We start from the raw sequence: 26,661 nt of genomic DNA on the forward strand, positions 1-26,661 counted from the left end.
GCTGTCATCAACAGTACTAGTATAAAACAGCATTATGCAATTGGGGCACGTACGACAGCTGCAATTTCTAGTCTCCTCTCTTTTCTGGTCTGCAATACAATAGGACTATTTTGCAAGGTTGAAAAAGCTGACGTAATAGAAGATTCTATACAGTTCTCAACCAGCTACTGTTGAGTCTTTACTGAACTTGAAATGTCATAGGATGTTTTTGGTGAACAGAAGTAAACATTAGGGGAGTTTTTATGGCAATTGTGCACTTCAGAAATCCACTAAAAGATGCCTCTGGTGTTCATTGGCATATGTTCAAAAGGACAAAGACAAAATCTGAAAAGCGCCCACCATCTACAGTAACCATAAGGCAGTCTATTAGGTCGTGATTTGCTTACATGACATTATATATAGAAACGTTAAAGAATATAAATTGTCTTGTCTAATTAACAGGAGGCCTGGCATGGCCAAGCGCGTAAGGCGTGCGACTCGTAATTCGCGGGTTCGCGCCCGCGTCGCGCCAACCATGCTCGCCCTTTCAGCCGTAGGAGCGTTATAATGTGACGGTCGACCCCACTATTCGTTGGTAAAAGAGGAGCCCAAGAGTTGGCGGTGGGTGGTGATGACTAGCTGTCTTCCCTCTAGTCTTACACTGCAAAATTAGAGACGGCTCGGTGCAGTGAGCTAACAACCTACTCACTTAAATACCTGTTAAAGAATCCGCAAGCGATTGCGGCCCTATGTTCCTCGATGGAATCTAATGGTGATAACTAACTAACTAATTAACAGAAAGTTTCAGTTTTGTTACTATGGTATGAATAAAAGTACTTATGTATTACATTACGTTTCTGTTTGTTTCAGTTGATTGAGGTCATTGTCATGCCCTGTGAACTGATTGGAGGAATAAAAAAGCGACGATGTATTGTTGCACTGTCATATTAATTAGGATGAAAATGCATAATTCTGGGATGGCTGTAATTGGCAATAGTAATCAGGATCATTCTGAATGTTATTCGCTCTCCTGAAGGAGTCAAACAATGTAATCTCTGTTAAAGGAAAGTTCCAACGCCATCATATTTCTTTTAGTGACTCGTATTCTTGGAACAATCCATGGATTATATTAATTATCAATTTTTTTTTTTAATTTTCTCCATAATTTTCGGTACTTAAGGAACTGATAAAATAGGAATCATCATACCATTCCAAATGATTTCTGTCAATGTTTCTCTGCCAATAGTTTGTATTCTAAATACCACTGAAATTATAGTTTTCTATTTGTACATGAGTACAGCTTTTGTACTGCTGAAAGAAGTTGTCTGCTTGGACATGATCTGTACTCTTCTGAAGTTTACAAACCTGTGCAATTATTATTTCATTCAGTCTTTCATCAGTGGTACTTCATTTTAATTGCCTCTCTTTATAGCTTTGAACAGTTGATCAAAGAAATAGTATTTGATTAAGAAACAAATACTCTAGCTGGACCGGAACTTAATATCTTCTTCTTTTATTTTAACAAATTTTTGCAAACTAAAAGTTATGTGAGTACTTATTTATAGAGGTTAAACAGTCACTTCACACACCACTTAAGAGAGGCTTATTTTGATATATCAACCAGTGAAGTTTTGTAAAAGAAAAACAGGACTATTGTCTCTGGTACATGAATTGTCGTTAAGATCTTTTATTATCATTGACAGAAATCCTGGGTTAATTTTTCATGAATGTCTATTTATTGAGAATCTAATGATCATCCATTAAATTTCGAATGGTCGTGCATGCGCTTGAGAAATCTACAGATCTTACCCGCAGCTTCTAGGAATTTATTGTTTTGCCGAGTCTTCAAAGTATTATCTCTAAGAGAGATAAGGTATTCTTGTAGCTACCGTGAAGTCCATGCACAATATATTGTTCGGTGTCCTAACAATGTTTTTTTTTATGTTATTATTATTAAATATCACATCATTCTACTCTTTTTATCCCATCGCATGGACAGTTCACATTCTTAAATTTCAGTAAAATATAATTATAAGTTTTATTATTACTTTCAGTGATAAAGATTTCTGCAATTCCATTTTGTTCACATTGTTTAAGCTCCTAGTGGCAAAGCGGAAAGACTGTGGACGTATAATGCTAGAAACCGGATTTCGATTTTCGTAGTAGACAGAGCCCACATACCTCATTGTATATCTTTGTGCTTAAACACAAACAAACAAAAACACATTGTTTACTTGCAAATTACATATTTATTTTAATATTCCAATATTGCTGATGAAAAGATTTAAGTTAAAGTTATTTCTTATTACTTAAGATTTTATGATCGAGTGTTTAAAGTCATGAGTCAGCAATGTTATATGATGTTTGCAAAGTCTCAGAGTTGGTCAAGTCGAATAGCTTTTCTGGTATGGTCTTACTTTGAGAACCCAATAAGGGTTTATTGGTGTTAACCGCTATCCTGAGTGTTTGTTCATTATGAAAGAAAAATCTAAATGACTTCGAAATATACGATGAATTAATCACAAATATTCTACACAAACACACTAATTAGAGTGAAGCCTTAATTTATAACAATTTGGAATCTCGCACAAAGCTACACGAAGGCTATCTGCGGTAGTCCCGCTTTATCCCGAGATCCTCAGATTGCAAGTCGAGTGCCCTAGCCACCTGGTCATTCCGGGCCAATCCTAGTCTTAGTAATAGAAGGTGTTTGTAGTTAAGTATTAATTATAGTTAACACCTGATAAAGGCGCAGAGAAATTCTATATTGTTAAGAAGCTGGTGTTAAGTAACCAACGCGATATTTAATTGGTCAGATTTGAGCCACTATGCTCGTTTATGCATAATAAACACACATACTCGATTTATTTGTTTGTTGTTAAACACAAAGCTACGCCATGTCCTAATTGTGTTGTGCCAACCACGGGTATCGAAACCCGATTTTTAGCGACATAAGCCTGGAGACTTATCTCTGAACCACAGCTACTCAATTGCTTCAAGTTGTTTAAAACTGACATAAGAAATTATCAGATTTACAAAAGTGTTAACAATATTATACTTTTTAATGAAAATCTTAATATTTTAATACTTTCAGTGCATGTGTTCGTGTTGACACATTCTGTTTGCAAATATTTATAGCAATAAGAGCGTAATCTCATCCATTACCTTCCTCAAGGTTTTTATCCAATAATACAACACTTTTCAGCACACAGCGACGTCCAACAAAAATTAACAGAAATAATAAAAGCGGTGAAACAATTGAACAAACAAAGTGCTTTGTAAGCTGCAACTCTATTCACTTTGTACTTCATTATCAATGAATCTAATATTCGCACGGAGAGTATAGAACTTGAAAAACAAGAGATCAGAACACGCTAAACAATGCAAGATGTTATCTGTCGCTAATGTATAAACGTTACCTTAAAACAACAAAGATGGGCCTGGCACGCGTTAAGACGTGCGCTTCGCAATCTGAGGGTCGCGGGTTCGCGCCCAAGTCGCGCCAAACATGCTCGCCCTCCCAGCCGTGGGGGCGTTATAATGTGACGGTCAATCCCACTATTCGTTGGTAAAAGAGTAGCCCAAGAGTTGGCGGTGGGTGGTGATGACTAGCTGCCTTCCCTCTAGTCTTACACTGCTAAATTAGGGACGGCTAGCACAGATAGCCCTCGAGTAGCTTTGTGCGAAATTCCAAAACAAACAAAGATACAAAAATATCTTTATTTTTGGAGAACATTTCTACCACAATATAATATTTTTTGCAGTATTATGAAATAATAACACAAATTAATTGAAGAATAGTTTGCATTAAAAACTACTGTTCGCTCCACATAAAATAATACATTTCAAGAAGAATAACTTCAGCAGAAGAATTTTTAGATTTCTTGGATTAGTGATTTCCCCACAATAGTTTCCTGAAATAACTAACTCATGCCTGTTTTTTAATGTTCCAGTATAATTTATAGTAATACTATGAAGAATAAAATGAAAATTGAAGTTTCGTGTATCAAGTTGTTAAAAATGTATGTAATTTTTCAATCATTTACTCGTATATTTTTCATTTACCTTGACTAAAGTAAGATATTTGTTTATAATATTAAGAAGTTATGACTGGTCAATGGAACCCGTATTTACAATTTACAGACCACACCACCACTGTGATATCATAGAACATATACACGTTTACAAGTGCCCTCTAGCGACAAACAAAAAACTGAACGCCAGCTGCGACTTCACTCTTGTCGATGATACGATTTACTGTATGTGGCTGCTAACAAGACAAAAACAGGTGTGTGATGATATGTGTTTGCAAACCAATTAGCTCACCAGGTGGCTGCAACAGGATTCATTGTATTCAACGCTAGGGTATTCATGTATCGCGAAACATTCTCAACTGAATTTAATCCATTTCTATTAACTTAAAGTTTTCTTACTATTATTATTGCAATTTTAACATGTGCTTATCTTACAGCAAGAAAAATGTTTTTGCAACAGGAAATGAGTTTTGAGCTTATAGCCCTGAATGAGGAACAATGTTTGCGCATTTACGCAACACATGCAAATAAATATTACGTACATATAATAGTAAATTTTAATAAGCTCTCAACCTATAATGAATTACAATTTTCATATAAACATAGTTGTACTTTGGGAGAAACAGTATTAGGTTTCGCTAAGTTGAAAAATCACTAAAGCCACATCTGAATGCAGGAAAAATATGTAAAAGGAAATTTATAAGCATGTATACAAAACCTTTATGAAATAGTTTATAAAAGTGGAATTATATAAACCATTGGATTGTTTGTTTGAAATTTAGCACAAACATACACACTATGATATCTGTGCTCTGGCCACGATGGGTATGAAAAGCTGGATTCTAGCGTTGTAAGTCTCCAGACATACTGCTGTGCCACTGGATAACATGAATTATTAAATAATTAACAAATAAGCTTACTAAAGAAATCGTTTTTTTTATTTTATTCAAGCGCTTATAATCGAACCAAATAGTAATTCACGGATCTTATATAGCCTAAATGTAGACAATCTAGTCCATCGTACACAGATACACACACCTTTTGATTACAATATGTAACACTAATTTTGTTCCTGGATAGTATGTGTTATTTCTTAATCGCTTATATTGTAAAAGTAGAGAAAATGGCCATTATTCTCTTCAAACTTTGCTTTTGTGACCTGGATAATGAAATTTAGAAATTAACCTATTTTCTGTGTAAAAACGAGCAGATTTGCACATTTTCATTTACATAAGGTCTGAATAAAACAACATATGAATCAAGATTTACTAAAGTTATACCAAAATGTTTAGAAGTGAGTAGTTTTCGAGATTTACGACTGTAATGTGAATGACTTCCACGTATCAGCCCCCAAATATAGTTTCCCATCATGTTTTCGTTATACGCTCCTTGGTAGCAGCGTTCAAAGTGCAGTATATCTTGGTAGAAGCACTCGCCTTGCTCGTCTGAATATGCTCCCATGTTCTCCTTGAATTTTTCAAGATGGGCGTCAAGGACATGGACTTTCAGGGACATCCATTTTGCCGTAGTTCTTCGCAAGATATTCAACCAGATCCACATAATTTTCGGCCTTGTGATTGTCCAAGAAGTCCCGAACCACTGTGATAGAGCTGTCACAAGCTTTTCTTCACTTCCTACTGAGCTTCATGGGTAATTCTGTGCACACCAGAATCTTCTTTATTTGTGGTCCAACGAAGACACCAGCTTTGATATTTGCCTCAGACAGCTCAGGGCAGTGTGATACTAGAACGATGGATGATGGAAGGTGCGGATACATGATAGCAGGTTCATTCTTGCCAGCCCGACGTTTGGAAGGGTCCACCGTGCAGAAGTAGCAATTGCTTGAGTGGTCAGTGGGTTCACGCCAAATTTTTGGAATAGCGAACTTCATAGCTCTCTTTTCCCCTCTGTACCATTCTGCAAAAAAGCAAAATAAAATTGTTATTATAAAGAATAAATTTATTTCGTACAAACTAATGTGTAAGAGGTTCATGCAAAATATTTTATATGTGATATCTTTTCTGTACTATAGGAAACTTAAAAAAATAATAAATTAAAAGATATTTAAATTTCAAAAAGTTTAAAATTTGTATAATATAAAATTTTACTATTCAAGTAAGCAAAAATTGTCCGTCTTACCTTCTGGTGTTTTTGTTGTTGTTTTTTGCAGTGCTCGCGGGTAAAATGAGGTGCCCAGGATTTGTCTTGATCCCCGAATTATGCCTTGTAGGTTTCACATTTTAGCAGATGCTGTCACAAAGTACTTTTTTTGCTCTTGTCTTGATAAACTAGCCACATACATAGCAAAATTTGTCTGGAGAAAGCTTGCAGCTTCTTGATGACATCTCTGATAAAATCAGATAGATCTGTGTGTTCACTTTGACAGCTAGAACTAAACAGAAGTGGTGAGTGGCGAGCCCCTGTATATATTTATATCTATGGAAAGTGCTAGAAAATTATAAAATGTTTTACAACATTCTAGAAAATTCTTGTAATCAGCTACTCAGCACTAAATCTACTTGGAATGTTCTGGAAAATGGGTAAATTTAAACATTTCATTACACAAGTCACAAAAACAAAGTTTGAAGAAAAAATAGGTCTTTTTCATTTATTTTATGCATAAGCAACTGGAAAATAACATTTTCTGCCTAGGAACAAGACAAAATAAAAACATTGTTACATAGTGTTATGAATCGTATCGATAAAAACACGTTTCTCTGAAGACATTTAACTTATCCAGGCGTGACTCTGGTGTTGTGACCTAATATATTTAGCATTTGTAAACGTTTTCTGTAAAATAAAATAGGAGTAATTAAACTTCGTTGTTTTTTAAAGATATTTCTTAAATTTATTTATGTTATACGTTAGGGTGACTGATGGCGTAGCTAATGGAATAATCACAGCCGTGAATCTGTCACGACTGTTGGTGTACGTTCAATATAACGTGGTTGAATTTGACTTGAAAGTAAATCCAACAGGTATGTTTAAATATTCATGCATTTGGGGACTGAATTAATATTTTTTTATGATAATCGAAGAGCTAAATATGCGAAGAATAAGTTAACATGTGCTCCTTATTATGAAAATCATACACTGGTTATAAAACGATATTTCATGCGAGAAAGGAAATGACACTTTGGTTTATCAGTATAAATTGTATTAATGTTTTACCCTAATACAGCCACAGTTTGAAGAAAGTGTACTAGACCCGTGATCTTCTTTGAAAACAAAGTACAACTGAATATCAAATAATTTATGAAGTTCACGCGAGATAAAAGTGAGAGGATACAATTAGTGAGAAGGCTAGATATGAGTTAAAAAAGCACGTGTTAACTGACAAACGCACGTGCAGTTTAATTTCTATTTGCCTTGATAGTTCAGCTGATATTTAAGAGTTTTTTTAAATATCGCACGTGAGTGAAAGGTTACGTAGAAAAGATCTCATCCAGTTGTGCAGATAAAAATCTTTAATGTACCCGTATATCTCACTAAGAGAAACATTTACTGTTATACTGCTTATATTGTATATTTCATAAGAATAGCTCGAGATAATGTACGTTATGTTCATTATACAACTAAATGAGCACGTTCAAAGAAACATGTTTTTTCATCGGTGTCATTTAACTATTGCATTTTTTATATGTAAATAATTTCCCGCCTAGCCATATAGACAATTAATCCAAAACCAATTACTTGAACTTAAGCCATTAGTTTTATCCTTCAGGTGTCACTTGTCATTGTTATCTTGGCTTATATGGATGAGTTTTTATCTGTCAGTTGTAGTAAGATAGATAGCATGTATTTTCATTTCCTCCCAATAAACAACTAAAACTGTTATTGTATCAGTAAAGCAATGGGAGAGATTTTGTTACAGTAACAAGTGAGTGAAGAGGACTTTAATAATATTCAATGACTGTTAATGGATTAAAAGAAGGTGTAGTGGAGCGAGATATTATAAATAGAAGAATGGAAAGCTGTAACAGAATAACAGATAATAGGTAAAAGAGGTGGATGATTATGGTGATGTAGTAGATAATAATAAAAGAGACAGGAAGTTATAGTGTGATAATAAATAATAAATAAAGCGATGGGAAGTTTTAGTAGTGGAATAGATAATAAGTAAAAAAATAGGAAGTTATTGAGAATGGTTGACTATAACATGAAATATAAACGTTTATTTTCATCGTAAAATAAATATTTTATTTTACTAAGACGTGTTAATAGAAATGCAAGGAATAAGATTTTTTTTTTTTTTTTACTTTTCTAAAAGATAAATCATCGCTAGCTCCAGTAAACTTTGCATCTTAGATCCTGTTAACATTCGTGAGTGTATTCCAGATTCCCCCCCCCTTAAAATGTCTGCACCCCAGATAGGTTTTCAGTATTAGTGACTGTAAGATAATAGGAAGCTGTGATTAAAATCTAGAAATTAGTGTCTTTAACCACGTATCTTTAAGCACAGTTCATTGGTTTTGTCAAACTATCTTTAAATTGCTGATTCAATTATTATATAAAAGGTACTTACAAATATTGTAAAGTTATAGGAAAAGTTTAAGCTATCTCTCTTAGGCCTGACTCCAACTAATGTTTGACACACAATCTTCATTAAGATCGCGTGATCGAAATTCTTCGCTGAACATGTTCACCATTTTGGTTGTGGGATCAGTATAACATTGTAGAAAATCCCACTGTTCGTTGGTAAAACATAGCCCAAGAGTTAGCAGTGTTTACTAGATGCATTCCCTGTAATGTTATCATTTCAAAATTAGGGATGGCCCAGCATGGCCAGGTGGTTAAGGCGCTAGAATCCCCGTCACATCTAACATGCTTACCCTTTTATCCGTGGGGGCGTTATAATGTAAAGGTCAATCCCACTATTCGTTGATAAAAGAGTAGCTCTAGAATTGGCAGCGGGTGGTGATGACTAGCTGCCTTCCATCTTGTCTTACACCACAAAGTTAAGGAGGGCTAGGGCAGATAACTCTCTTGTAGCTTTGCGCGAAATTCAAAAACAAACAAAACTAGGGACAGTTATTGCATATAAATTTCAATCTTTGTGTAAAATCCAGTAAACAAATCTTTCTGTTTATTGCTTCAAAGAGATATATATATACAATCTTATGATTTTAACTGTTCTTGATGAATATTATTTACTCTTATTTTATTATCTGTTTCTTTCACAATTTTGCGCAGAGCTTTACAAGGATTATATGCACACAATTAACCTTCCTTAGTATTTAACTGACAGTCTAGAAAGAAGATAGTCACTGTTTGAACAAGTCAACTCAAGACTATTACCGGATAGTTGTTGTAATAAGAATATTAAGAAAGATTTGCGCCATAAATTTACTTCTCAGGTAATATGGAACACAAGAGGTTTTATTTTAATAAAAGTAAAGTAAAGGTTTTTTTAGCGATTTATTTATTTCATTCAAGTCTTTATAAAGTGAGGAGAAATGTCTGAACTTGTAGAAAAGTTATGTGAAAGATATTTATTATTTCTTTGGTTATTCAGTAAGAAAATAATTGTACGTAACATTTTTTTAGATACTCTAAAATATTCCTTTATTTATATGAGAACAAATAAAAGTTTTGTCTCTCAGTGGCTTAATAGTTTGCCTGAATGCTTATAATTCAAAAACCGTAGTTTGTACACCGCAAATAGCCCATTGTGTAGTTTTTTTCTTAAAAACAGCAAAAAAATATCCCGCCAGATGTGAGAGATTTGAGCTTGCATGATAGACGTTATACTTAACTTTCGGTTTCTGACAAAAACCAATATATTCTATTTTAAATTTTAAATTTTTTAAATTTTTTTAAATTTTATTTTGAAAGTGTAATAACTGTGATCCTCTTATTTTAAATCACCATCCGAGCTACTGTTAGCTTTAAACTCTTATGCCCTCTATTAGATTATGGACTAGACAATTTCAACGACAGATGGAAGCATTGTTCAAACCCTTTGATATATGTACTTCAGTAACAAACAGATGTTCGAATTTTATTAACGGAACTTTATTTGTTATATAATAGTACATGATGTGAGAGACTGTTTTTAATATAATTTTAGTTTTTAAAGATATTTTATAGTAGTGTGTGTACATTTATTTCTTGTAAAAAACAACAGCATTTTATCGCTAAAAGTTCTTAGAACATGTTCTAAACAATCTATCAAAGAAAACATTTGCAGTTGAATCCTTAGGATCTATGTAAGTATAGAATTACTCATAAATTAGTTCTTTGTTTCGATTTCTTTGCGAAAAGCTACACAAAGGTAATATGCAAGCCATCAATAGCTCTTACTGTCAACTTTTGGATTACTTTACTAAAATCAAACAAAAATAAAAATGTTCACATATTTTTGACTGACGCCTTACTGTTTGAAGAAGTGCACTTTACCATTCTGGCAAAAAAAAAAAAAAGAATACACGTGTCTCCAATGCTTCTCTCAGTTCTACCTATGCTAATATTTTCATTAAAGGTGTTCAATTATTATTTCCTTCCAAAAAGATCCAAAGGCTGCATGCAGGGTCTCGCACCACTTTATAGTAGTATGTTGTTTGTAAGTCAGACAGTAGATACTAAAATGACGTCACATGAGGGACGCTTAACACTGCAATTAGTACTATAGTGACGTTAGTAAAACGTGCGCCTGACATGAATCACGAGAACAGTTATGCACTCTGTAGGCTGTAACGCAGTGTGACATATGAACTTCAAATGCCAGAATTAAAAGTAATTGCTATTCTTAATTTTAGCTTTATTTAATCTCGAAACAGAATACTTTTGGGGAAACTGCAGAAATACAACTTGTTATATCTTTGTTACTTACAAAGCGTTCCTTTTACTTGAATGCAGTTTATTAGGTTTAAGGAATAACTCATTGTTAATTTTGTTTCTGAAAAGTTAAACCTAAGTAATGAACAACTGTAAAAAGATGTTGCCAGTTCCAGAACGGTGAATGTTATGAGTTGGAGGAGTATATAACTGGTGTTGCAGAAATCAACATCTATTTTATTTTTAGTAAGGTTTGAGTAATAACAAGGACTAGGAGCTGGCACGAGAGTGACAATAATTAACTTCATTGTTAGCATCACCCTAATTTATTTACTTGCCAGAGAAAGGAATAACGTAGTCGATGAAATGGAAAATACTACGCGCTTGATGTGTCATCCCACGCATTGAGCGGAGGGTTCTGTCACCAAGTGTCTTAGGTTTCATTATCTCTGAAGTTGCCAAGCTATGACGACAGGTGTCACTGCCCAAACGACTTACACAAATACACACATATGTATATATATTTGTAATTCTCAGGAGAAAAAATATCTCCTTTTTTATTATGTTTATTTTTCTCTCTTTGAGCGATGACACTGAGGAAGTCAGCAGGAGCTCATCTGTTTTCCTTGTCGGTCGCTGTTAAAAAATTAGATTTATCAACGGTAGGACAGGTGACGCGAAAGGTTCAAATATATACTGTGTTCATCAATGTATAAGTATTACGAAAGAACACTGAATTGTTGCTAAATTTTAATAATATTGTTAGAATAATAAATTGTTGTTTGGATAATACTGTTTCAGTTTAATATTAGCTGTATTATTAACTTTAAACAAACCGAATTATTTTTGTAAACTAAGATTTTGTTTAAAAACTCCAGAGTAAATGTGTGGAAAGTGTTGAAACTTTTCGAGAATTACAAAGGTAATGTATATTGTTCCTTGTACTTTAGTTAAACAAATGTATTTTTTCTTATTTTTATCTTAAAAGCGTATGGTATTACTGTTTACAATGAAGTGAAACCTTTGTATATGTGTGTTTCTTTAGTCTGTTTTATTAAGTCACAAGGCTCTGTTTTGTTTCATACGTGATATGCTGTTTGTTTATTTTCGCTAGCCGTCCATAATTTTGAGGTGATAGTTTATATGTTGGCTGAATTTCGCACAAACTTATCGAACGACTGTCAGTGCTAGCCCTCACTAATCAGTGGCGGATTTAAGGTTGTATGGTCTCAGGAGCTAATAATTTTATATAGAATAAACTTATGAATGGGCCCTCATTAAGACCATAGACCCTGGGGCTTAGGACCCTCTAGCCCCTCCATAAATACGCCATTGTATCTAATTTAGGTGTGATAGACTATTAGGAAGGCAGTTAGTCAACACCTCCAACCGCTAACTCTTGGGTTATTTTTTTACTAATGGAAAATTTGTTTGACTTTTATATTATAATGCGTCCACCGCTGAAAGGCTGAGCCCATTCGGTAAAGAGATTCGAATTCACAACCCACAGGTTACGAGTCGAGCTTCCTAACTGTTAAGTCATGCCAGGCTTATGGAGATATTAATGAATTTTATTTCTCTTACATAGCTGTTTCAAAGATCGAGTGTTACGATATTGAGTACGTCCATTGAAGACAGGGATCTTTTAGCTAGTGCAAGTCTGTACAAGTAATATTCCTGCCTAATGTAACATTTTTCTAATACTTCGTTGTTTTGTTCTCATTCAACTAAGAACTTGTATGCTCAAGAAAAACATTTACATAAGTCAATTATCATTATATATATTTATATTTAAACTTGTGCATTATCATCCTGCACATAATAAATTATCTATTCTACTTTGCCAAGCTCAAATAATTGTTTTTAGTTCGGAAATTTAACAACACAGAACGATAGAATTAAAATATTATCTTACGAAGTGTCATTGTCTAGAAAGTGTGATAGAGAGCGATTTAAATTAGTTAAGATCAAAACTGGAAAAATAATAATAATATTAAAAAAGAAGAAATTATTTCCTTTATAATAACGCATTAGGCAGAGATAAAATTTACATTGATGACATACAAAAAGAATTGAAAACGTTTCAGATAAAAATGTAAAAGTTAGGTCTGAAAATAAACAAATCGTATTATCACGAAGAGAATCTAAACATTTACATGTTATCTAAAATCATAGAAATAAAGTAAAGACATCTGAGGAGAGTATTTTTCCTACAGTAAACCAAATTGCTGTATTTTACGGAAAGATTATATTACGTGCACTAAATATATTACAGACCCTACTGGGGAGAAATATTTTTATAAGCTCTAGATTTACTTGTAATTCACATAATGTTATTTATGTATTATCTTATATATTTTGTAAGCACGTATAGGTTCGAAGAACATAAATTTTACGTTTGAGAATAAATTCACACAAATCACATGAGAGAAATACAAATAATAGCCCACTACCTGTTAACAAACACAATAATACGTGTATGGCGAAAAACATATTATACTATAGAAGACCTTCTTTTTCCAGCTTTCTCTACTTTGGATATTTGTTTGGAATTAAGCACGAAGCCACACAATGGGCTATCTGTGCTCTGCCCATCACGTGTATCAAAATCTGGTTTCTTGCGGTGAGTCCGCAAACATACCGCTGTGCCACTGATGAGGGGGGGTTCTACTTTGGTATTTTCGTGAAAAAATAAAATATTGTTTTATAGAGAATATTTTGTTAATTAATTTACAGTAAATGTTACATATGATAAACTGTATAACATTTACTGTAAATGTTATATTCTTTATCATATAGAAAGTTTAAAACGTATGTATAAAACTTCTTTAAGGTCATAAAACGTGGGAAGTTTTACATTGTTAAGTAGGCCTTGTTCGAGAAGGCCTTACTGTAGAAACTGACGTTTTTATATATTTGTGGTTTTACTCCTCTATTTTAAATTAGCATTAATAAACAAAAAGTGTTTCAAATATTTTAAAGTTATTTCAATATGGTTTCATTTTATTAACAGTTGAGCAAAATATATGTTTCCTTGTATATGTGCCATCATACGCGATAATTTAGCTTATGTCTCCCGTTGGGACAGCGGAAAGTCTACGGATTTACAACGCTAGAATGAGGGGTTCGATTCGATAGACACAACAACAGATAGCTCGATGTGGCTTTGCTATAAGAAAAACACACACACAGAAACACACATTTAGTTCATATCAAACGCAATCTCTCTTTGCGAAATCTTAGAAATAATACATGCACAGTTGACAATATCGAACACTAGATAGTGTCAATCATCACCATAGAACGTTTTTTAATACTCATACTAGACCACGTTGTTTGAATACATATTCATACAGCAAAACTTGCCATCTCGATAAATTAAAACTAGGAGAAGAATACATAGTTATGTCATCTTTACGTATGTAAAATGTGACCGAACCGGATATATAATAACTATATGTTAGTCATATAACGTTAACACAACGTGTATCTAATGAGATGGACAAGGTATAAATTTGCGTGATCTATGAAATGTCGTGTGACAAAAAAGAACGTGTGCGTAGGATAAAAATAACCATTACCACGTGCGTTACGGTGAAGTTCATACATAAGTATTTACCTATTAAACAAATAATGAGACTTTCTTCGTATATATCACTGTTAATGTATCACGTTTGTCACTATAACAACTAGCTAACCTTGAGTGCCTTCAGTAACACTGAAAATGTACGTAAATAATCAAACTTATTCCTGCTATTTTTGATGGGTTTTTTTTAAACAGGCAAAGAGCCGCACCTTTTCGAGCTTCTCTTACATGATCTGCACGTGCCAAGTCAAGCATGTAATGGGTAGGACCTTGGTTCATCTGCTATAAAGGTCAAGGCCCATGGTACCCCTGCTGCGACAGATTGCTCTTGTTGTCCTCACTCATTAAAGTCTTCATATTCGCCCTTATCTCGAAACAACGTGTTTGAGAATAACCTTTGCTGGTTTTTAATGTTCCTTTTCCTTTTCTGAAGGGACTTCATAGTTCTTATGGATAGAGAGAGCGTTTATCTCACAATCTGTGGGTCGCGGAATTAAAACCAGGTGTCAAACATGTTTTTCCTGTCAGCCGTGGGGACGTTATAACGTGAAGGTTAATACCATTGTTAGTTGATAAAATAAAACCCCAGTAGTTGGTGGTAGTTCCTGTCAGCAAATTATCTTCTTTCTGGTTAGCAGTTCAATATTAGATCCAGCAGTAGATATTATTAGTAGCTTTGTCTGTTTGCTTCTTGTAATAGTTTGTTTGTTTTTTTTAATTGAGCACACAGCTACACAATTGGCTATCTGTGCTCTGCCCACCACGAGTATCGAAACCCGGTTTTAGCGTTGTAAGTTCGCAGACATACCGCTGAGCCATTCAGGGATTCTTGTACTAGTTATTATTGTTCAATAACTATATTTGACAATTAGAGAAAAAAAATGGTACTTGGAATGCTTAATTAATATTGTGTAGATAGACAAAAGGATGGATTTGTAATACATCATACTACATTTAATATTTTTCAATTTATATTATGTTAGAACTGAAATTATTATAGAAGTTGATTAAGCAAAGAGTTACACAATGGGCTATGCGTGCTTTACCATATGGTATCGAAATAATGCTTTTTTTTTTACTGCTGCTGAGCCAGTAGGTTTGTCATAAACCAAACAAACACTTTCTTTTTACAATATTTTTTATAAAACAAGCATTAAACCTTCAATAAAAATATCAAAATGAGATTCACTTAAAATTGCAATAATGAGTTGAATAAACATTAAACTTTGCATTTCAATTAAAACATTATAACAAAAGAAATTTAAGTATTTGAGTTACGTGTCTATTATGAACCGATTTTAACAATTCAAATGTTTTATTTCTGTGAGAAAAACTTATTTCGATGAAGTTAAGATTTGTCTGTAGCTAACTGGTGAAATATTCAGTATAACAAAGTAAAATTATTTCTGATTAACGATTGCTATTCACTTTTCTTTATCGACATTCTTCGCGAAGCAGATGTTTCTACGATGCATTTGTAATATTATCCTTTAGAAACAACAACAAAAATAATAAATTAAGATATAAAACTTCGCAGCATTATGCATGTGCTTCTCTCGCATCTCCAAGTCAATAGAAGACATTTTCTTTGTATCTAGATGTTGTGTTAAACGAAGAATCTACTATTTATATAAACGTAAAGCTACAGTGCAAAAGAAGTTTTATCCACTAATTTGCTGCAAATATTGCGAATATTACTTTAGATAAATTGAAACGTTTAGTGTGCTGCAATCGAAAAGCCACCACTATCACATGAGCTTAACCAATAAAACATGTGTCTTTAGGTTTGTTTGTTTTTAATTTCGCACAACGCTACATGAAGGCTATCTGCGCTAGCTTTATGCTTTTTTTATAGCAAAGCCACATCGAGCTATCTTTTGAGACCACGGAGGGGTATCGAACCCTTGTTGTTAGCGTTGTAAATCCGTATTCTTAGTGTTGTACTAGCGGGGGTCATCTGTGCTAGTCTTCCCTAATTTAGCAGTGGAAGAATAGAGATAAGGCAGCTAGTCATCACCACCGACAGCCAACTATTGGGCTATTCTTTTACCAACAAACAGTGGGATTGACTGCAAAATTATAACGTCCCCACGGCTGAAAGAGCGAGCATGTTTAGTGCAACGGGAATTTAGGAGACGTTCATATACATTCCAAGAATAAGAGTTGGTAAGTATATTTTATTTTTAAGCTCACAATTTAACTAGCATTCTTTACAGTTTGTTTTAAAAATTAAATAGTAAATTGAATTTTAAATACTCAGAAAAATACATGTAATTTTTGTGTACGAATATAACCTTTCATGCAATTACAGAGTAATAGGCATATTCTACATACAAATAATTAACTCTATGCAAAAATCTAAGAGTGAATGAAAAAATATCAGCGAAACCCAAATCAATCGTAATGTTAGATTATTATTTTTGTAGCACTTTTTAATATTGGATTAATGAATGTATAAATTATATTGTATTGTTAAAATATATAATTGTATTGTTTAAAGAATATATAATAGTATTGCTTAAAATATTTATATAATATATTGTATTTCCTTAAACATTTTCTATGTTAAACTAGAAACGAATGAAAGTTATTTTGCTTCTTGTAATAGTTTGTTTGTTTTTTTGAATTAAGCACAAAGCTACACAATTGGCTATCTGTGGTCTTCCCACCACGAGTATCGAAACCCGGTTTTTAGCATTGTAAGTTCGCAGACATACCGCTGAGCCATTCGGGGATTCTTTTACTAGTTATTATTGTTCAATAACTGTATTCGACAATTAGAGAAAAAAAAATGGTACTTGGAATGCCTAATTAATATTGTGTAGATAGACAAAAGGATGGATTTGTAATACATCATACTACATTTAATATTTTTCATTTTATATTATGTTAGAACTGAAATTATTATAGAAGTTGATTAAATGAATGACTATGGTTTGGGTAGTTTTAATGCTAAAAATAAGATCTCTATACCTGTGTTAAGTATACCACTAATAACCCATTGTTAATTTGAGCATAAACAAACGAAACTAAATTATGGAGTGTATAAAAAGTTTATTTACTATGAACTTTTGTAATACATAAAGCCAAAAACATTTTATGTTATAATATATTGAATACGATCTCTCACATTTCTAACTGCGATTAAAAATGAAAGTAGATAAATTACGTAACATATTAAAAATAAGCACATGTTAAGTAAACCATTGATGATGTCTCTCAGTTTTATTTATGTCGCACGTCCACTTACACAAGTGTACCTTGTCATAAGTAATATTAATCTATATATACAAAGTGCTTAATTTTTGTAAGTTTATCTTCGATGGTATAGACACATGGAAAAGCTTTTTCATGGCTGTAGCTTTATTAAAGATATCGTTAAATATATCTTAAAATCTGCTGGGTCATGGTAACGAGGAATGAGATTATGATCCCACCTTGTACAGCTCTTACATACAAGAAGAGAGATAGTTGATTTGTTTAATACTTCCTGTATCTGATTGGACGAGCAATATATTTTCAATTTTGCTGATGAAATATGGTATCTTGAGGTAATTATTATTCTAATGTTCATACAGTAAATCCCAATGTCTCCAAAGCGTACCCCACACTATAAGAGTTATGATATGTATTGCTTATTTTGAGTAACTCAAACATTCTTTAGTTTTATATAAAACAACATTTTATTTTTGTTCACACTCATAACGATGACGTGTTCCTTCATCCCCTTCCCATCATATAGTAAAGAATGATTGGTTATCATATTTTTAAAAGCCTAAGAACTTCGTCTTCAGATGTTATGTGTGTTTTTACAGTATCAACATACCACTTCTCTTTTCTGCTGCAGCCTTGTCATCATTTCGTCGTTCACTGTCAGTGGACTGCTGTTTACGTAGTGGAAACTTAACAGGGAAGAAATGACAAAACATTAGTAAATCTGCTGGTTGCTATCCAGACATCGTATATACGGTGTAGTATCAGATATCTTGTAGAAATTGATTAATTTTGGTTTGTAGGAGTTCATTTCAATATTAACTACTTTCACAACTTTTTCTAGCCGTACTATTGACTTTCTTCCAGGAAAGGATGATTTGGATGTCATGAAAACCAAGGATTTTGGAAAGCATTCGAATATCAGCAATTTGGATAAGTGATCTTCGACTGCACTACTTCAGGGACACGAAACAGAAATGTTTGTCTTGTCTAACTTTGGTATTTCTATGGCAACTGCAGATGTTTATTTACAAATATGTGCAATAATGTATCGAGAGTTTACGTCAATCAGCACAATAATATATTCGTTATCATCCAAACATAAAACAGTAATGAAAAACAGATCAGAGCAGTAAACTATATGGTAATTATAAGATACATTTGATAGTTCAATGCGTCGTACCTCACTAATGGTATGACATAAGCAAGTGAAATTACACAGATATGTCAAAGGAATCACGTGAATGCAAATTCCACAATTATTACACGGTCTGACAAGAGGCACCAATGTTATTTCTTTCTTTTGATCGCAGCTCAGATCACTCAACCAACACGAAACTGACAAGTGTGAAGAGAGACGAACTAGTCAAATGTTATTACACAAAATATTGTAACACAGAGGTAGTACAGCGCATTCGCAATAGTCTTTTTTTTTTTTTTTCGATGTTGCTGTGCTCAAGGCCATGAAATAATCTGAGAAGACAGTTTGCTCTTATAATGAGCTAGCTACTTAAAGGTAGACCTCCGACATCTAGTAAAATTGAGGCTACACATGCCACAGCGAAACAAGCTAGAATAAGTGCACATAGGAACAACAGTACATGCTATGCCACCCTGTGTCTGGATTTGTTAATTTTAACTGTTCGTAAAACTATTAAGTTAGTTTTATAAATATTATTTTACAAACTTCATTAAACATTTAAGAACTGAAACATGTGGATTTAACATGATATGTTAATATAGTTTCTGGATGCATAGAGGAGGTATCTAAAGTCGTACAATTCCAGACTCCAAGGCATCAGATTGGGAAATGTTAGAGTCAAACCATTAGGGAGAAAGGTTTTTGAAAACTCTTCAAGATGGCTTTATTCACTAATTGTTCAAGAAATATACTAGAAACAATGTTATTATATATTTATTGTTAACTTTTAATATAGAAATGATCGAGGGGATATAAATTGTGGAACATTTGGGTAAAGGTGATCAGGAAAGTGATATTTTAGTTTAATATTTTGAAGGGATTTGACAGCAATTGTATATTGTGGATTGGTAACCTGAGTTATTTGTAGACAATGATCTAATGTGGGAAAGTTTTAAAGATAGATTTTTTAAATGTTCAAGTTAAACAGAAAATAGGCGTGAAATTGTGCCGGCAAATAAAAAATCTAGGTTAGCTTGCAAAGGATAAAAGGGGTAAAAATTAAAGAAAATAATTAGTTATTTAAGGAACTTAAAATGACCTGCCTTGAAAAGGTTACTGCTAATTTAAAAGAAGATAAGGGTATGGATTTGATGTATCTGGATTTCCAGAAAGCACTTGGCAAGGTGCTACCTGACAGAGTTGTAAATAACTATATCTGTAGATGTGGAGGATAAGTTAGCAAATTGACTAGAAGAGTGACCGGATGAAAGAAAGCAGGGAGTTGTAATAACCGAAGTTCAGTTAAACTTCAAGATGGGTATAGTCTTAACGTGTGTGTTGTGAAAGAAAGGATCGTTGGTGTAGTAGTCGATCAGTCTCTTAAGTCATACAAGTTGTGTGATGTTGCTAGTGGTAGGGCAAGTAGGAGTTTAGGTTGTATCTATAGACATATTGAATAGAATTCTAAATAGGTTATAATTTCCTTGTATAGGTCACTGATTAAACCACATATAGAGTATTGTGTTCAGTATTTGATTTCTTACCTTAGAAAAGACATTGAATTGGTGGAAAGAGTTCAGAATAGGGCTACTAGAATGGTGTCTGAAGTAGAAGGGATTGCCATACGAGAAGAGGCAAGGATCTTTAAAATTGTTTTATCTTCTCTTGAAAAAAGAAGGGCTAATGGGATCTGATTGAGCTGTTTAAGATTGTTAAGGGAATGGATGATGTTGATGTATGACAGTTTTATATTTAAATGTTGTGAATAGTAGGAATAAATATTTTGGCAGGGTAAAGTCATCTTAACTTTCGTAACAGGGTAATTTGGCTTTAGAACGGGTTGCTCTCTGATGTTATGGAGGCAGTAAATTCAAGTGAGTTTAAGAGAAAACTTCATAACTATATGAATGACAAAGGCTGTTTTAGAAATTTTTATTATTTTTTCATTTTTTAAATAGTTTTAGTTTAATTTAAGGATTGGACAGCATAGATAGACCAATAGGCCACTTGTTGTTCCTAAACACTATGTTATGTTATTGTGAATGATTTTTGAACAGTTATTGTAAATGACCAGACATTAGCTATTGTGGCGCATCTAGTGGAGACATTGAGTGAAAACTGAACTATTTGCAACAGCATGATATCCTTAACACCCTTTTGCCATTTTACCTTCCTATACCTGGTTCATCATGGCCAAGTGGTTAGGGCACGCGGCTCAAAATCAGAGGATCACGAGTTCGACTCTACATCACACCAAACATGTTCGTTCTTTCAGCCATGAAGGCATTATAATGTTACGGTCAGTCCCACTATTCGTTTATAAAAGAGTAGTCCAAGAGTTGGCGGTGGATGATGATGACTAGCTGTTTTCCTTTTAGTCTTACCCTGCTAAATTAAAGATGGCTATCGCAGATATCCCTTGTGTAGCTTTGCGCGAAATAAAAAAACGAACAAACAAACAAACTTACCTATACAATAGCTTTTGTGAGATATGATGCACTGATCTGTGAAACTTTTTATAGTGATCTTGTAAAAGACTCCTGTGTCATATGTCATCCCTTTAAACAACTTTAAATATTTGTTTAATAACATTGTGCACATTTTCTCAACATTAACCACCAGGAACATTCGTGTTTTTCCATCTATTCCATTTTGTACTTAAACTAATCTGTGTACAGAACAGCGAAATAGTAAAAAACAATAGAATATTATTTAACTTTTTTAAAGTAATGATTGCTAAATGCATAATTTCAATTTTATCCTCATTGAAAATATATTGTGCTTTAAATGTCGTTGCGACTTAATTACAATAGCTGAGGCCTGGCATGGCCAAGTGGTTGAGGTACTCGACTCGTTAGCTGAGAGTCGCGGGTTCAAATCCCCATCACACCATACATGATCGCCATTTATACCGTCACATTATAACGCGCCCATGGCTGAAAGGGCGAGCATGTTTCGTGTGATGGGGATTCAAGGTAAACTGAATGAGTTTTAGTAACTAAAATTTGATATTTGTATTCTATAAACTAGGTGCATGTACCTTCTAGTGGCTTATAGAGCTAAACATCTGGTTTCTAAACACGTTGGGAACACAACACATACAGACGTTGAAGAGCTTTTCACCTCTGAAATAACAACTGATTTGTTATCGTTGAAAGATATGATAAATAAACCGAAAAAGATAAACAAAAATTAACTTGAGATTCTTTACAAAATTCGATGTATTTCTGTAGAAGCAAAACATGATGTAAAACAAGAAGAGAATTAATTATAAACACAAACACACATACATAATAATTGATTATGTAGCGCCATCTCTGAAGAGGAAAGACCATTACGTTCAGCATGAACTCAAAGAAAAACAATTTTCCGTAGTATCTGTTTAAACGAACTATTCCTTTTTTGTTTAACTGATTTCATATATTAGTATTTTGAAGTTCCAATAAAGCTTTGATATATATATATATATGTATGTTTGAGAAATCCTGGGTGTGTCTATTTGGATAATTCATCTCGGGGCTGAATTTTTACTCAATGTCGTATTATTTCCGTGTGTTTTCACGTTTGTTTAGAAACTTAACAATCAAATACTCACAATGCTTTATTGCTATAAAGCAAATTTGCATAAAACATCAGAATAACTGTTTAGAAAGATGAAAAAACACCCTATATTCGCACGTGACCTTCGTATCTAAAATTCTTTTAAGTGCTTAAAATGGTTGCTGCAAAGACGCAAACAGCGGTTGTCATTCACTCCACAAAGATACTTGATGTCAGTATCATAAATATAATCTTAAAAGAGGCTATAGAATTCGAATATATAGGTAGAATGTTTATCAAAGATGAAAAAATTAAACGAGGCATCGAAACATGTTGTTCGGTAATTTTACTGACACTCAGCAGTAATAATGAACATTGAGATTAAATTGATAAATATAATAATGACACTAACGCTAAGCTACCAGCAGAAAACTTGGGTGTTAAACAAAAGAACAAAAAAAAAAATTAAAGCAGCAAATAAAACAAGAAGATGTTTGAAAAGTATAAATAGTATTTTGAAAAGTGAAACAAGTAATACAATGTTTTGGCCACCTTACACTTACGAAACCAAATCAATGATCAGAACGAGCACTCAATAGTAGATTGTTTGAAACATGAACAGGAGGGCGATGACTCAAAAATTGTGTTTGGATGAATATGTTAACAAGCCATAACATCACACTCACTGGCGTTACCTTCCAAGCCCAAGAAAAACAACCGACATTGCATTTTCCCACGACACCACATGTGGTATAAGCTATGGAATAAAGAAATAAAGAAAAGAAATCTAATATTTCTTTGTACTTTTTTTTTACTTTTTGCTTTTAACATTTTTCACTCTTGTGTGTGTATGTGTGGAAATGATATTCCTACAAGATAACTTCTTAACTCGAACCAACTTTTAATAGTTGGTTGAAATCATTTTGTATACCTCTACTTTGGCTCACTACTAATGCAGTTAGTTATTCTTATTAAACGTTATTATTCGTTATATGTTATTATTAACTTCTGATCAAGGAAAGCTACCCACGTAATTTTGAACTAAACACTAATCTAGTAATTACCCTAGTAAATGTAACCTACTATTTTGATTTGTAATAATTTTAATACGTTGATTCAACATTTTGGTACCCTTGGTGTTAACGATACTTTCGGCCATAATCCAAATGTTAGAGATCGTTTTGAGAGTACTTTGACACAGTAATGGTATACTTGCTCTTTGCTTTGCTTTCAGTTGTATTAGGGCTGTAGCTATTTCTATCAAGAAATGACTCATACCAATTTAACCAGAACATATTTCTGTTTATTATTATATCCAGTAATGTATAGATTTGGAGCTAGGTTTTGTTTCTTATTGGCAACATATTATTTCTTCCTTTGTCCCTCTTTTTTACACCCATTGGTTTTATTATTCACTTATTGAATTCTTCTCTTTTCATATTACCTTCTCAGAAACCCCGCCGAACACACCTGTTTCCCTTATATCTGATTACGACGTCTAATAATAATAGGGGCCTCTTAATCTCCACAGCACTGAATAAAAAAAGTAGCTGCTCCCTCTGTTATTTCCTAATGACTTATACTGACGTAATCCTTTAGTCCTTTAGGAACTGACCAATAACAGACAGCTTTCTTGCCCCTCATAACCCCAACCAATGTTCCTTACACCTAACCTTATATTATCAACTAATATCTCACAAGGTTCTGCTAGTTTTGAAGATTTCGATTAGACTTTAGTAACAATTAACGTACGTTAAAGATTGTCTACCCTGTTGTAACTACAAATATTTGTTCAGGAAACTTCAAGGTAATTTGAGACTAAAATAGCTAAAGAAATATTTTGTTAAGCGTAGGAAGAAGTCAGATTACTGATGTTTATACATTATCGCAAGCTGTGTAGGTTTCGAAAACGCATTATAGAAAAAGAACTAAAAGTACAACATTTTGTATTACGTACGTGAGGAAAGAAGCAGGTGAATAATAGCAGAAAAGTAAAATCACACATTTGTGGAAAGTCTGTCATTTATACGCGTATTTTAATTTAGTACGTATTCGGTGTTATTCTGACCCCCGCTAATACAGCGGTATGTCTCTGGATTTACAACGCTAAAACCAGCGGTTCTATTCCCATCGGTGTGTTGAGCCCGATGTGGCTTTGCTATAGAAGTGTCTCAGATTCTGACTAACCGTAAAATGATGCCCGTAGAATTAGTTCCTTTAATTGTTGTGTCTCATAGAAACAGGAGGAGTTTTTGTAATGTTATCATCATGTTTACTATATTTAAGTAAATACAATTCACAAACGTTTATGATTATTTAATAAATTTCAATCTTCATGGTTTCAGGATTATAATTGCGTATGACAAAGTTTAAATTTATTTAAAATGTCTAGAGATGCTTCAGAGCAAGGAGAAACCAGTTTTGACAATCATATGCACTTTTTTTTTTTTTTTAGTTATAGCTCTTATTAAAATTGTGATGCCCCCCCGCTGGTACAGCGCTAAGTCTACAGATTTACAACGCTAAAATCAGGGATTCGATTCCCCTCGGTGAGCTCAGCAGATAGTCCGCTGTGGCTTTCCTATAAGAAAAACACACACACGTACACAAGTTGTGATATATTTATTCATTTATTACGTACATCACATGGTTTTTCTGTGTGGCAGTTATAGAATGGCTTTGGTAATGGCAGTTTGTCTTTATATAAATGTAGAAAGCCTGTCTTTTAGAATCAGTCAACTGAAGGTAGTGTAGATTTGGTTTAATGAGAATTTGTTTGTTTGTGAACTTCGCGCAAAGGTACATGAAATCTATCTGCGCTAGACGTCCCTTATTTAGTAGTGCAGAGAAAGCAAATAGTCATCACCACTCACCGCCAAATTTTGAACTACGTTTTTATCAATGATTAGTTAGATTGACCGTCGCATAATAATGCCCTCATGGTTGAAAGGACGAGCATGCTATGTATGACGGGGATTTAAATGCGGTAGGGCCCTCTTAACTAGCTGGCCATGCCCGGCCGATTTCATGAGAAATCATAAATAAATAGAATAAAGAAACAGAGTTTCCTTTAGCTAGGATTTCAATGGACTTTTCAACACTTTTTCTTATCTACCTATATATATATAAAAAAAATACATATGTCTATCTGTTTGTCCATTATTTAACTACTACCAGGTCACTAGGCCAACCTCAATCAAACTTTGTGGGATGATTATTTGTAATCGGGGGTATGTTAATGGGAGTTAACAACCCTTTCCACCCCAATTATTACTGTTATTGAACATGTGTTATCTTTCACGTAAGTTAATATTAAAAAGACCAAAAAAACAATTATTCAATTTTCTTTAACACAACATATACAAAGTGTGGGAGAGAATACATAAACGTCTTATGCATCTCATAAAGTACGCTAGCGATCTATACGGAGGAACGGAAAGAAAAAAGGTTACCACCCTTGGAGTAATACGTAAATACATCTAAAGTTTCTACTTCAACAGCAACCGTAATGCTGATGTGAAGAATCGTTTTTGAGTTACACACACTTCTTACATTGACCCGTGACCTCTAAACTTCCGCCCGTAAGACACTATTGCGACCAATAACTGTCAGTTAATGAATTACTTGAAATACTATGGAAGGACAATAAGAGTTGGTAGTTAAAAGCGAATATGTTCTACCCGCACCGCCACTACTGTTTTTTTTTCTTATACCTTTTCCTACAAAGTTATCCTGACCATCGAACAGTGCATACCCCGTTTTAAGCATACAGATACTGGATTCTTAAAGCTTATATGAAACGTTTGGTGAGGCTACTATGAATAGTGTAATAACATGTTATGTTATAAATTGTGTGAATGTTAGGATTTTTGTGCTTTTTATCATAGTATCAACCCTTACATATTTTTAAGTTCACAAATCGGACAAAGGACGGGTACCTAAACTTATTGATTATAGTCCATAATTTGTTGCGTGTTAACAGATAGTTAACTTTTTTCTTTATTTGCATTAACAGTTTTACGCTACACATTTAGCATCCTTCAATTTTCAAAAATATAATCTTAATTGTAATTTTCAGTTTCTAGGTGTTTCACATTGTTCATTAGTTGGAAACTTTATTATTTGGAAAAATTATTTGGAAATACTGGTTGAATTTTTAGTTTATTACCTTTACTTGAAACATATCGTGACTATGTATAAATCTTTTGTTTTCCTAAGTCTTGGCCGGGCGTGACCCATTCATTAGCATGCCGCACTATGGATCGGTGCGTCGTTTTAGCCCCTTCTTCACACACACACACAAACAACAACAATAAAAACCATCGATCTGCATACTTTGACGCCGTGGGTGTAAGGGTGATATATAATTCCTCTATTCGATGAGACGAAAG

This window comes from Tachypleus tridentatus, chromosome 1 (genome assembly GCF_004210375.1).
Source record: "Tachypleus tridentatus isolate NWPU-2018 chromosome 1, ASM421037v1, whole genome shotgun sequence".
Taxonomy (NCBI): Eukaryota; Metazoa; Arthropoda; class Merostomata; order Xiphosura; family Limulidae; genus Tachypleus; species Tachypleus tridentatus.